The sequence below is a fragment of the Limulus polyphemus genome, unplaced genomic scaffold (assembly GCF_000517525.1).
Source record: "Limulus polyphemus unplaced genomic scaffold, Limulus_polyphemus-2.1.2 Scaffold2235, whole genome shotgun sequence".
Lineage (NCBI taxonomy): Eukaryota > Metazoa > Arthropoda > Merostomata > Xiphosura > Limulidae > Limulus > Limulus polyphemus.
In genome coordinates, this window is record NW_013667845.1 from 104,092 (window position 1) to 116,548 (window position 12,457).

The following is a 12,457-nucleotide window of genomic DNA, read 5'->3' on the forward strand; positions in this document are numbered from 1 at the left end:
TAACACACCCTACTTATCCAGTCTCAGAACGATATACACGCTACTTCTCATGACTAGAACATAACACACCCTACTTATCCAGTCTCAGAACGATATACACGCTACTTCTCATGACTAGAACATAACACACCCTACTTATTCAGTCTCAGAACGATATACACGCTACTTCTCGTGACTAGAACATAACACACCCTACTTATCCAGTCTCAGAACGATATACACGCTACTTCTCATGACTATAACATAACACACCCTACTTATTCAGTCTCAGAACGAGATACACGCTATTTCTTGTGACTATAAAATAACACACACCCTATTTTTTCCAGTTTCAGAACGAGGCACATCGTACTTCTCGTGACTAGAACATAACACACCCTACTTATCCAGTCTCAGAACGAGAACCATCCTACTTCTCGTGACTAGAACATAACACACACGGGTGTGTTATGTTCTAGTCATGAGAAGTAGCGTGTATATCGTTCTGAGACTGGATAAGTAGGGTGTGTTATGTTCTAGTCACGAGAAGTAGCGTGTATATCGTTCTGAGACTGAATAAGTAGGGTGTGTTATGTTCTAGTCACGAGAAGTAGCGTGTATCTCCTTCTGAGACTGAATAAGTAGGGTGTGTTATGTTCTAGTCAGAAGAAGTAGCGTGTATATCGTTCTGAGACTGGATAAGTATACTTATTCAGTCTCAGAACGAGATACACGCTATTTCTCGTGACAAGAAAATATCACACACCCTATTTTTTCCAGTTTCAGAACGAGGCACATCCTACTTCTCGCGACTAGAACATAACACACCATACTTCTCCAGTCTCAGAACAAGGCACATCCTCCTTCTCGCTACTAGAATTCAACACACCCCATTTCTCCAGCCACATGATTTGATGAGCTTAATCAGTACCTTTAGAACGTAAAAACTGTATTTTTGGAACACACAAAAAAAGTCTTATAAGATCTAGAAAGCGTCTCTTAAAATCTAATTAACAAAAAAAAAAAACGTTTTGTTCCTCATTTGTATCTAGTAGTAGCTTTAAATTATTTTCACCAAGGTCTTTGAGGTCACTCGTAGTGCCTCTGTACCTTACTGAATGCTCAAATAATGATAAATTTTCAAGGTTGTCGTATTTTAGGAAGATAACTATTTATATTAATTTCATTAACTAAGAAGAGTTTCTACACAAATACGGTATTCTACCACACAATACGAACACAGGCTGTACTTGTGAGAACTGGTGCATTGTAGTGAACGTGTGAACAGCGTTAGTTATCGGGGATGTTTTATATTCTACTCTCTAACGAAGAACGTCCAAGAATATCCTTTAAAATGAGGAAAAAATATATGAATATTTTGTTAGTTTTTGGGGTTTGCGCAAAGCAACTCAAGGACAATTTGCGCTAGTCGACCCTAATTGTGAAGTGATAGACTAAAGGGAATGCAGCTAGTCAACACCACCCACCGCCAACTCACCTGAAGACAGACCAATGTTCTGTCGACTATGTTTCCCAAAATAAAACCACTTCATTTTACTGTTATATTAGAGTAATGTGCTTCCATACACAAGAACAGTGGGATTGAGTATTACATTATAACGACCCCAAGGTTGAAAGGACGAGTGTGTTAAGGGACGGATTTCGAACCCGCGAGCTTCAGATTGCGAGTCAGTTGTCCTAACCACCAAGCCAATGTGAATATATTCAACTTTTAATATAAGTCTTGTCTAATTTCTAGGTTTTATAGGCACATTATCTTTAATTTTTCACTGTAAAAAAAAAAGTCAACCTATACCTTGAATGTTTAATACTTCTTCTTGAGAGTCTATATTTTCAATTATCAAAAGTTCGAAGTCAAAATAAACTGTCCAAAAACGACCAGGTGGTTTGAAATATGAAACTCAAAAAATGTTTCGTGAAACGATCTTTAATTTTAGGGCGGTAAAGTAACTAGTGGATATGGTCGGCTCACAACGTTTCACAGAGTTTATGATGAAAAATCGCACACTTTGGCTAAATAATTACGAAATACAACAATAACATGCACAGGAAGAAGTTTTCTAGTCACTTCCCTTTCATCACACGTGTCTTATGCATTTCTAAGAACTTATGACTGAAAGCAAAAAAAAATATGGAATAACGTCAACCACATTATGCCTGCCATATCCAATGCCGACTAGGCATTTAGCCTAATACTGTAAGTAAATGAGGATATGCGAACTTGTAAAATAAAATTAAAGTCATCAAAAATTTAAGAAAAATACCATGTCACCTTAATTGCTAGGTTATGTTGTTTATTTCAATGGCTTCACGAGGATGGCGGGGCGGCATGCTTGTGCGTAATTCGCCAGGCAGGTCTTCTGAATATTGATATAAAATTTTCTAGAAATTCTCCTCTACTGGCCATTTTTTTCATGTTAGTGTCATTGTTTTCAATAAATTATCTGACTTGTACTCCTGGAAAATTGGTCATACTCAATAACCTCTTTTGATGACGATCACAGTTTGGGAAATCGGTACTAAGGCAGTAAATAGGGAGAAAATTGAAATGCCCGCGAAACTTTTTACAAAAAATGAATAAAGTAAAACGTTTAAAAACACCTAACAGCACACACCACCAACATTTGTCTGAGTCAATAGTGGCTAGAGGGAAGACAGCTAAAAGCACACACCACCAACACCTGTCTGAGTCAACAGTGGCTAGAGGGAAGACAGTTAACAACACCCACCACCGACACTTGTCTGAATGAATAGTGGCTAGAGGGAAGACAGCTAAAAGCACCCACCACCAACACCTGTCTGAGTGAATAGTGACTAGGAGGAAGACAGCTAACAGCTTCCACCACCAACACCTGTCTGAGCGAATAGTGACTAGAGGGAAGACAGCTAACAGCACCCACCACCAACACTGAGTGAATAGTGGGAGTTGAACATCACTCTTACGGCTCACCCAAAGTGAAAAGCATGTTTTTGCAGCAACGAGATGCGAATCATGAATCCCAGAATTCACATTCTAGACATGCTTACCACCCCAGTGTATGAAACACAGAAAAATCAAACAATATATGTAAATATGTCTAACGCAAAACACATGCCAATAGGCCCACTAAACTTCTAAAGAGAAAAACCAAAACCTAAAGACATAACATTCGTAAAGTAATTCATTTTACTACCTTTTTAATACATGGAAGCAAAATATTATTTGTATCATATAGCTGATATCAATAAATCAGTGTATTTTATATAAAACATATATAGAAATAAACGTTGGGTGTCGAGATAGCGTAACTGAGAAAAGTATTGATTAACAATAACATATTTGTTCAATGTGGAAAGACAAATTAACAGTGTAATAAATGTACGTAAATCAAAATTTTTCTACATACCAACAAAAAATTCGCCGATTTTCAAAAATGTTCACATAGCGGTTGCTCTTGGTACTTTCACTGGTAAGTTCACGAAAAACAATTTAAAAAATATTGGATTGTTTTGTTAACGCTTCGTTCTATTTGTTGAGAAATAGGTTTGTAATGCACAACCAACACACGTTTGATGCACAGCTAAGGCCTTTGAACATGACCACTGATATTTACGATTCAGCGCTGTTATCTTTTTTCTGCCTGTCGCAGCTACGGTCTCCGCTAAATGAGCTGCGCGACTAACGCTTGCCTCTAAGTAGGCCTAGTAGAGGTAACACTAACCCCATCCTGTACCCACTTCCTCTCAACGTTTCCAAACAAACCGACCAAATCGAGGCTCCGGCTCCTTGTTGAGCCGTGATTCCCCTACTTTTCTACCTTCACTCGGTATCGGCGTCAATTAGAGCTAACCACGTGACTATAGACGCTTGAACGATCGCTGCTTATTAACCGAAACAAAAGGAGATATGTGATTTCTTCGAACTCTTTGTCTTAGCCCCTGTCATAGCATTTGGAATCCGAGTAAGCATTGAATATCTGTAACTCGTTCACCCATCTACGTACATTACAGCTACATACATGTTAAACATCACCTTCCGGGTACTAACGGCATATTTACATGTCTTCCCTGATTTCCTAACTTTCCACGAATATATATATATACATATGTACAGGAAGTCAACTACCAATGTACGTAGAACACGTATGTTAAAAAAAAATAACTACTAATGAGTGAAAGTAAAGAATAATGTAATAATTTTTCAATCACACTATATCTGCTATATCCAGTGCCAATGAGGCCTCTTGTTAGACATTGCGGTTCATCAGACCGGAAGAGATACGACAACCTAGGCGAATATTTTTACATATTGTATTCCTATTTGTAAGCCTATTTTCAAAGTCTTCTACTTGTAAGCGAAACAAGAGACAGAAATTCTGGTTAAAGAAAACGTAGCACGCAATCGTATTAAAAAATACGTTAAGTTGTAATTCCCAACAAATAACTTGCAATCAACATGTAAAGAAACAAAATCTGACAACAATTTACAAATCGGAAGTTCCTAGAAAATGTTATGTAGATACATTATAAAAACACGTAAACTTAGTTACCTAATCATTACGAAATGGTGTGTTACATTCACCAAAAAAAAAAAAAACGTTGACAGAAATCTTGCGCTGGCGATCAAATATTAAATGACAATCATCAACACATGTGGTTTCTATTGTAGCCACATATGTGGGAACGTTTGTACCAGTTTAGAAACGTTCTCACGCATGTTATTAAGGCACATTTAACTATAACGTATCCTGAAGTTCACGGTTTTGAATAGCAATATGTTTATATAATATTATATGTATATCGCTCCCTTACTCAATAACTAAGAAGATATATTTATCTGCAACTCACTTGAGTGAGATAGCGCGGCCAAACGTACACAACCAAGGTTTACACAAGTTCAAGTGAACATTTATGAAATGTACAATGTTTTTTATTTCAGCACACTACACTTAACTTATATGTTTATCTGAAGTTAAGCACAAACCTACACATAGGGTATCGAAACTCGGTTTCTAGCGTTGGAAGTCCGCAGACATACCGCTATGCCACTGCGGGGCCTTAACTTACATGATTATTATTAAATAAAAGTTAAAATAATACCACCTTACAGCTAGCCTCCTAGCTGTAAGGTGCTAATGTTTTAACTCTGTACTTCAGCGTTGATTCCTCAATCAACGCTGGAGTATAGGATTAAAACATTAGCTCCTTACAGCTACCCTCAGCCAACGCTGGAGTATAGGGTTAAAACATCAGCACCTTACTGCTAGCATCCGCCAACGCTGATGTATAAGGTTAAGACAATAGCATCTTACAGCTAGCCTCAGCCAACACTGGATGATAGGATTAAAACAGTATCGTTACCTCAGCCAACATTGAAGTATAGGGTTAAAATAACAGCAACTTATAGCTACCTTCAACCAACGCCGAAGTATAGAGTTAGAACAATGACAATTTACAACTAGTCTCAGCCAACGCTGGAGTATAGGAGCACAAAGAATAAAACAAACTAAAGCTCATATTTATAGCTGTTACGTATACATAGCAGATTTTCAGCCAAGGGCCCGCAATGAGCTTTTTAAGAGCCCTTTTAGAACACAGACATTTTTATATAAAATTATATACATGTATCCAAGCGGCTGAGTTGTTGATGCTCTACTCTTTACATGTTCTAAAAAACTCAAACTTCACAAATGTTTAAAAATTAAAAAACGAACTTTATTTAGGTCCTTAGGCAAGAAGATAATTAGGACAGGGTCCGCGAGGACCTCACTTATGTCAGAAGAGTCTCCATAAGTCAGTGATTTACAAATCATTTAATTAAACAAGAAACCGCCCGGTGGCTCAGCGGTAAGTCTGGAGGCTTATAACGCTAAAAATCAGGTTTCGATAATCTTCGTTGGCAGAGCACAATCATGTCATTGTGTAGTTTTGTGATTAACAACAAGCAAGCCTAAACGAGAAACAAATACTTTGAAGTTAGCTTTGTGATAAAATATCATATAAAGTAATCAGATCTTAAAACTCCTTTAATAACATGGCAGCGTTTTTTTTTGTTTTGTTTTTGTGTGTGTGTGTTTGTCTTAGCGAGTCAACCGGGGAAAAAACCCACATATAATACACTCAAAGAAGATATAACGTAAATATAACAGACTACCTTTCTTATTACTAAGCCATACAAAGAATAAAATCACATATCTATTAGCATAATACTTTTTTTTTGTCTGTCCTGAAAATGCGCATGCGTACGCAATTCATTTCAACGGATGTAAACAAATGGCGGATGCAAATATACTTCAGCAGACATTTTACACACCAACATATTAAAAGCTTATCAAAGTTTTTAAAAAGGTCTAACTTTGGGTCGTAGAATAACATTACAAATTTATTTACTGATAGTATTAAGTACGATAAAGTTTACCCTTAAGTAAACTAAAGCAAACAACGTACACAAGTTACAGTGTTAATTTATATCTTTATTGGATAGAGGCCATAGTTAATAAAAGCTTAACTAATATTAAGCTTAAGACAAGTGGACTTATAGATTTCGGCGTCTGCGATTAGAATATTTTAGAAATCCTGTAATTAAAGTAGTGCTGTTTCACTAAATATACTAATTTGACCGCAAATGTTTTGGGGCTCTCTGCTAGTAATTCAAATATTCTTCTGTGAACCTACTCAAAGAGGATAACAACGTACATAAAATATCCCATTTTTCTTCTTACTGAGTCAACCGGAAAATAAAATTACACATAATTCAAATATTCCCTTACAACAGAGTCGGCCTTAACGTACAGGTAAATTACGTATGTGCCTTGGGCGGTAAAATGTAAGAACAGCGAGAAAAGACGTAATGATAGAGAATTGCTAATAAAAGAAAATGAGAGTTTAAACAAAACGAAAAAAAAATAACCTTCAGACTTTCTAGATGAACACAAGAACGGTAATTTTCTGTATTTCTTCGTAGTTTTTGCCAGATTTGATGTTGAAATGATAAATAATTTGAGTAAATTGAGAACACCGAAACTAAAGGTGCATTATATTAAGAAAATAATTCCAAACTTGGAAATACAAAATGCTACTCTATTGGACTGTATTACAGACATCCGTTGCAAAGAAGAGACGATAATTTAATTCACTAAAGTAGATTCTGATGAAGTTAACATTAGAGAACACTTTGAAACAAAAGAACCAACGGTTGTTGGTATGATAGGGCAACTACTGCCAAAAACTTCAATAATTAGGGCTCAGTTTTGAAGACGTGACGAAACAAATATGAATTGTTTGTTTGTGGAACGTTGATCTGTAGCGTATTGTCCTACTACAGTGTTGTAACTTCTACACTTCAGCGGTTCACCCAGTGGGATCTTCATGTCATAATTAAACATGAAGCGTGTTAATTGAGATCGTCCGGTTAATTTTCAGTCCCGATTAATTTGTCTCACGGGAGAAATTTTAAAATGTCTGTTTGTTTATTTTGAATTTCGCGCAAAGATACACGAGGGCTATCTGCGCTAGCCGTCCCTAATTTAGCAGTGTAAGACTAGAAGGAAGACAACTAGTCATCACCACTCACCGCCAACTCTTTGGCTACTCTTTTACCAACGAATAGCGGGATTGACCGTCACATTATAATGCCCCACGGCTGAAAGGGCGAGCATGTTTGGTAGAACGGGGATTCGAGCCCGCGACCCACAGGTTACATTTCCAGTTTACCAATTGAATGTGAGATCGCTGAATCAGTGGACTTCAAAGAAGAGCTTGTTCAATAGTGTGCTTCATTAAAAGTCTGTAAAATGAATTCTAACGAAAACTTTTTATTGTTTCGTTTTGATACGTAAATTTTGCACTTATAATTCTAAATTTTGAATTTCAATGAAAATGTCAAAGTTATATCCTTAAAAAATGATTTGTTTGTTGGGTGTTAAGCACAAAGCTACACAATGGGCTATCTGTGCTATGTCCATCGCAGGTATAAAAACCCTAATTTTAAAGTTATAAGAACTCAGACTTACCGCTGAGCCACCGGGGTCTAATACACATGGTGTACCTATTATGTAAAATAATGTACTTTTTTTTTAGCGTCCGCGTCATTTAGTTAGCCTAACCTACACAAACCTAACAGATAGCTTTTACATCTTGCCTAGAGCAGTAAAATACTTCTCTGACAAGGGCGGCAAAAAACTCTAAGGTAGATACTGCTTGTAAATCTATTTAGTCAAAAAAGAATAGAAACACACATAGCTATAACGACATCCTGCTATTCCTCTACGGAGTCCAAAGGAGAATAAAAACTAAACATAATCCAAATATTTCATTGTAACTCTGCTCAGCTAAAAGGGATAAAAACACACGTAACTATAACAGCCAACATTCCTTCTACTGACCCCAACGGAGAATAAAAACCACAGATAATTAATATATTCCACAGTAAATCGACTGAAAAGTTTCAAAAATCATACATAACTAAAACGACATCTTCATTGGTTAACTATCGAACCGAAAATAGAATGAAGAGCATTTAAATATATCTTTGCACAAAGACAGAGAAAAAACATAGGAGCCTATATATTATAATAATACTCAGTTTTTGTCTGTCCTTACTATCTAAATGCGGATGCATGCGTATTTCATTTGAACAGATGTAACAAAAGGCGGATGTAATTATACTTTAGTAGACATTTTGCAACAAAATATTAGAAGCTTATCAGTTTTAAAAAGGTCTAACGTTAGGTCGTAGAATAACATCAAAAGTTTATTTATCGATAGTATGAAATACGGTAAAGTTTAGCCTTAACTTACCACCGCAAAAAAAAACAAAAAAAACGTACATAAGTTAGAGTGTTGATTGATCTCTTTATCGAATATTGGACGTATTTAATAAAGGCTTAACTAATGTTAGGCCTAACACAAGTGGCTTTTGTTGTTTTTTGTTTGTTTGTTTTGTTTTTGAATTTCGCGCAAAGCTACACGAGAGCTATCTGCGCTAGCCGTCCCTAATTTAGCAGTGTAAGACTAGAGGGAAGGCAGCTAGTCATCACCACCCACCGCCAACTTTTGGGCTACTCTTTTACCAACGAATAGTGGGATTGACGGTCAAATTATAACGCCCCCACGGCTGACAGAGCGAGCATATTTGGTGTGACGGGGATTCGAACCCGTGACCTTCAGATTACGAGTCGAGCGCCCTAACCACCTGGCCATGCCGGGCCAACACAAATGGCATTAAAGAGTTTGGTGTCTGCGGTTAGAATTCTTTTGTATCACTCTAGAAGTCTTGTATTTAAAGAAGTACTGTTGCAATGTTTTTGCGGCTCGCTACTAGTATAAGATATTACTGAGATACCAAGTGGACCGTATAGCAAAATTCGTGCATAATTAATATATCCATTAGTAACTTCACTGAGTCAAATATGTCAAGAATTGATAGAAATAGAATAACTATCTGGTAAGCTTTAGAAATAACGTAACCACATGGTGAGCTTTTGAACATCAGTTAAACATACATACTAGTAAAATATCCTAATGTAAGTTTGCCGGGCTAAGTAACACATTAACACAGGAAAAACCCCAAATATCTACATGTGACTAAATTATTTTCTGGAATATCTACTAAACAAAGCTGAGAAAATACAATATTTTCAACACCCTCTTTAGGCCTACTGCATTAAACAAAAATTCGCAAATTAACACCGATCTCCTAGTCTATAGCAATTTTAACAAATGAAAAAGAAAACACTAAATAATCTCTAGGTTTCCAATCGTGGCGAAAGCAGTTTGTTTCAGAATTTCGCGCAAAACTACACAAAGGCCTACCTACATACACCCCCCATCCCCAGTTTTGAAGTGACAGACAAGAGGAAGGGCAGATAGTCAATGGCCCTACCGCCAATTCTTGGACTACTCTTATCTGCAATAGCGGTAGGCGAACCACGATTCCTCGAATTCACTGTCCGGGCAAGCTAATCAGTAGGCCACGCCCTCGAATAAGCTAACAGTTGACGTGTTATTTCCGATAAATGAGTAAACAAAGTAGCTAACGAAACAGCTTCATAACAAATCAGTTTGTTTGTTTGTAATTAAGCACAAAGCTACACAATGGGCTATCTGTGTTCTGCCCACCACGGGTATCGAAACCAGGATTCTAGCGTTGTAAGTCCGCTGTGCCACCGGGGAGGGGGGCTAACAAATCATTTAAACCGTGAATTCGACATTAGAAATAAAATAGTTAAAACTAAGTTTTACAAACATCCGTACTGGCCAAATTCAACCGTTTAAATAGCTCTATGAATTTTGTTTGCCTGTTGAACATTCAGTATTATCAAAAACAATATTTTTTTTTATTTCAGGTTTTATATTGTACTAAAACATGCCATACATTTTATTTTACACCTAATAGATAGTTATTTTTTGTAATCATACGTTTCACACTTGACCGACAGACGGCAATAAGATAAGTTTTCTGATAGAATACCCACGTTTGTTTTGAAAACAAAAGTAGAACACAAGACCTCAAATAAATTAATTTAAAAAAACGGTTTGAAATTTATATAAAGACTAGAAAATAGATAATGATCAGGATGACTTAGAGAATAGACAATCTTAAAAAATAAGTCAAGGCAACCTTAATGAACCGAGACAATCTTTTTTCGGTTGCTGTACTTAACGAGTTACTGCTTGTTAGCGTTCAAGTGCTTTTTATTCTTGCACTTATTGTAGACTAGTAGTAAGTACTCTTGTTCTAACATTTATTGTAGACCAATAGTAGTTACTCTTGTTCTAACACTTACTGTGGACTAACAGTAATTGCTCTTGTTCTAACACTTATTGTAGACTAGTAGTAAGTACTCTTGTTCTAACATTTATTGTAGACCAATAGTAGTTACTCTTGTTCTAACACTTATTATGGATCAACAGTAATTACTCTTGTTCTAACACTTATTGTAGATCAACAGTAATTGCTCTTGTTCTAACATCTATGTAGACCAATAGTAGTTACTCTTGTTCTAACACTTATTGTAGATCAACAGTAATTGCTCTTGTTCTAACACTTATTGTAGACCAGCAGTAATTGCTCTTGTTCTAACAGGTACTGTAGACCAACAGTAATTGCTCTTGTTCTAACACTTATTGTAGATCAGCAGCAATTGCTCTTGTTCTAACACTTATTTTAGACTAGTAGTAGGTACTCTTGTTCTAACATTTATTGTAGACTAACAGTACTTACTGTTATCAGGGTAAATAGATTATACGATCATCTAAGACAAATTATTAATTATTTCCTTTTCATACTAGATACCAGTCATTAACTCGTTTATAACCTACTTTTTGACTACTAATCTGTTGCCGTCTTCAGGAAAGTCCTGAGAAGGAAAGCATCCGTGGATTTTTAATTGAAATTCTTGTGGAGTAAGATCGGGCGAGTGGATAACACACCAGGCTCCAAACCATGGTCACTAACAACCAGAGAAAGAGTTTTTCCAGGCTCTTCCATTAGAGGTTGTAATGTGGTAACCGAAACCTAAAGCAGTTTTAGTCATTAAAATTTCTAATTAAACCATTGGTCTCCAAATCTCAGCCCATAGCAAATACACAACATATTCAGTATTGTATTTTTTAAGTTCAGCAAAAAGCTACACAATGGGCTATCTGTGCTCTGCCCACCACGGGTATCGAAATCCGGTTTCTAGCGTTGTAAGTCCGCAGACATTCCGCTGTGCCATGGGAGGGTAAATATTCAGTGTACATTACTGTTAAGGTATTCAGTATCTATAGTTTCATTCAGTGGGATTCTCAGTCAAAATGCGTAATGTTCTGAGATGAGTAGATGGTACAGACCAGCGGTGCGTAAAGTTTTCTTATAGTGCCCCCTTCTAAACACGCATTTTTTACGACCCCCACCGCTCCCCATATAAATCATCTGTGTATATATATTATATATGTTCATTTTCCCGTATTAACTGTTGTTACTCTACTATTTAATAGTATTAATATTTGAGCAGTAATTTTTAAAATTCTTTAATTTTAAATCTGTACTTTCAGATATAATTAACATGCTTCTATAGTTATAGTTATGTGAGCCCCCTACCGACTCTCCGCACTCCACAGTTTGCGTATCACGGGCACAGACTACATTACTAACCATGACAACAACTAATATCCGCTAATATTTTAAAGATAGAATGGTGAGACTTCAGGGTTGAAGTTAGTTTTGAAACAACCAGTTTAGTACTAAGTTACTAAATCGAAAGAGACAAGGCTTGATTGGAATTGAAACATATTTGAGATAAATAATCTGCTTTAATTCTCGGAAGAAATTAACTTAGTACGTTATGTAGTTGAATTGTAGAATACACGAATGAGTTGTAGCAGTTTGATTATATATAATACTTCTTTAAATCATTTAGCTTACTATTAGATTTGAAACGTATGCTAATCTTTAGAATAGGTTTGGTTTGAATTTCGTGCAAAGCTACACGAG

General features: G+C 36.3%; 1 protein-coding gene across 2 annotated transcripts in view; it reads right to left on the reverse strand.

Annotated features, from left to right (window-relative positions):
• The window catches only part of LOC106466356, a 108,173-nt gene that overhangs the window by 46,640 nt on the left and 49,076 nt on the right, over positions 1-12,457 (reverse strand). Inside the window, exon 1 of one of the 2 annotated variants that reach the window (XM_013926636.2) lies at positions 3,387-3,769. The exons of the other annotated variant lie outside the window; for it this stretch is intronic. The gene's annotated coding sequence lies outside the window, so the exon portion shown is untranslated. Of the gene's footprint in view, positions 1-3,386; positions 3,770-12,457 lie in introns of those variants that run through there. 2 annotated transcript variants of the gene reach the window in all.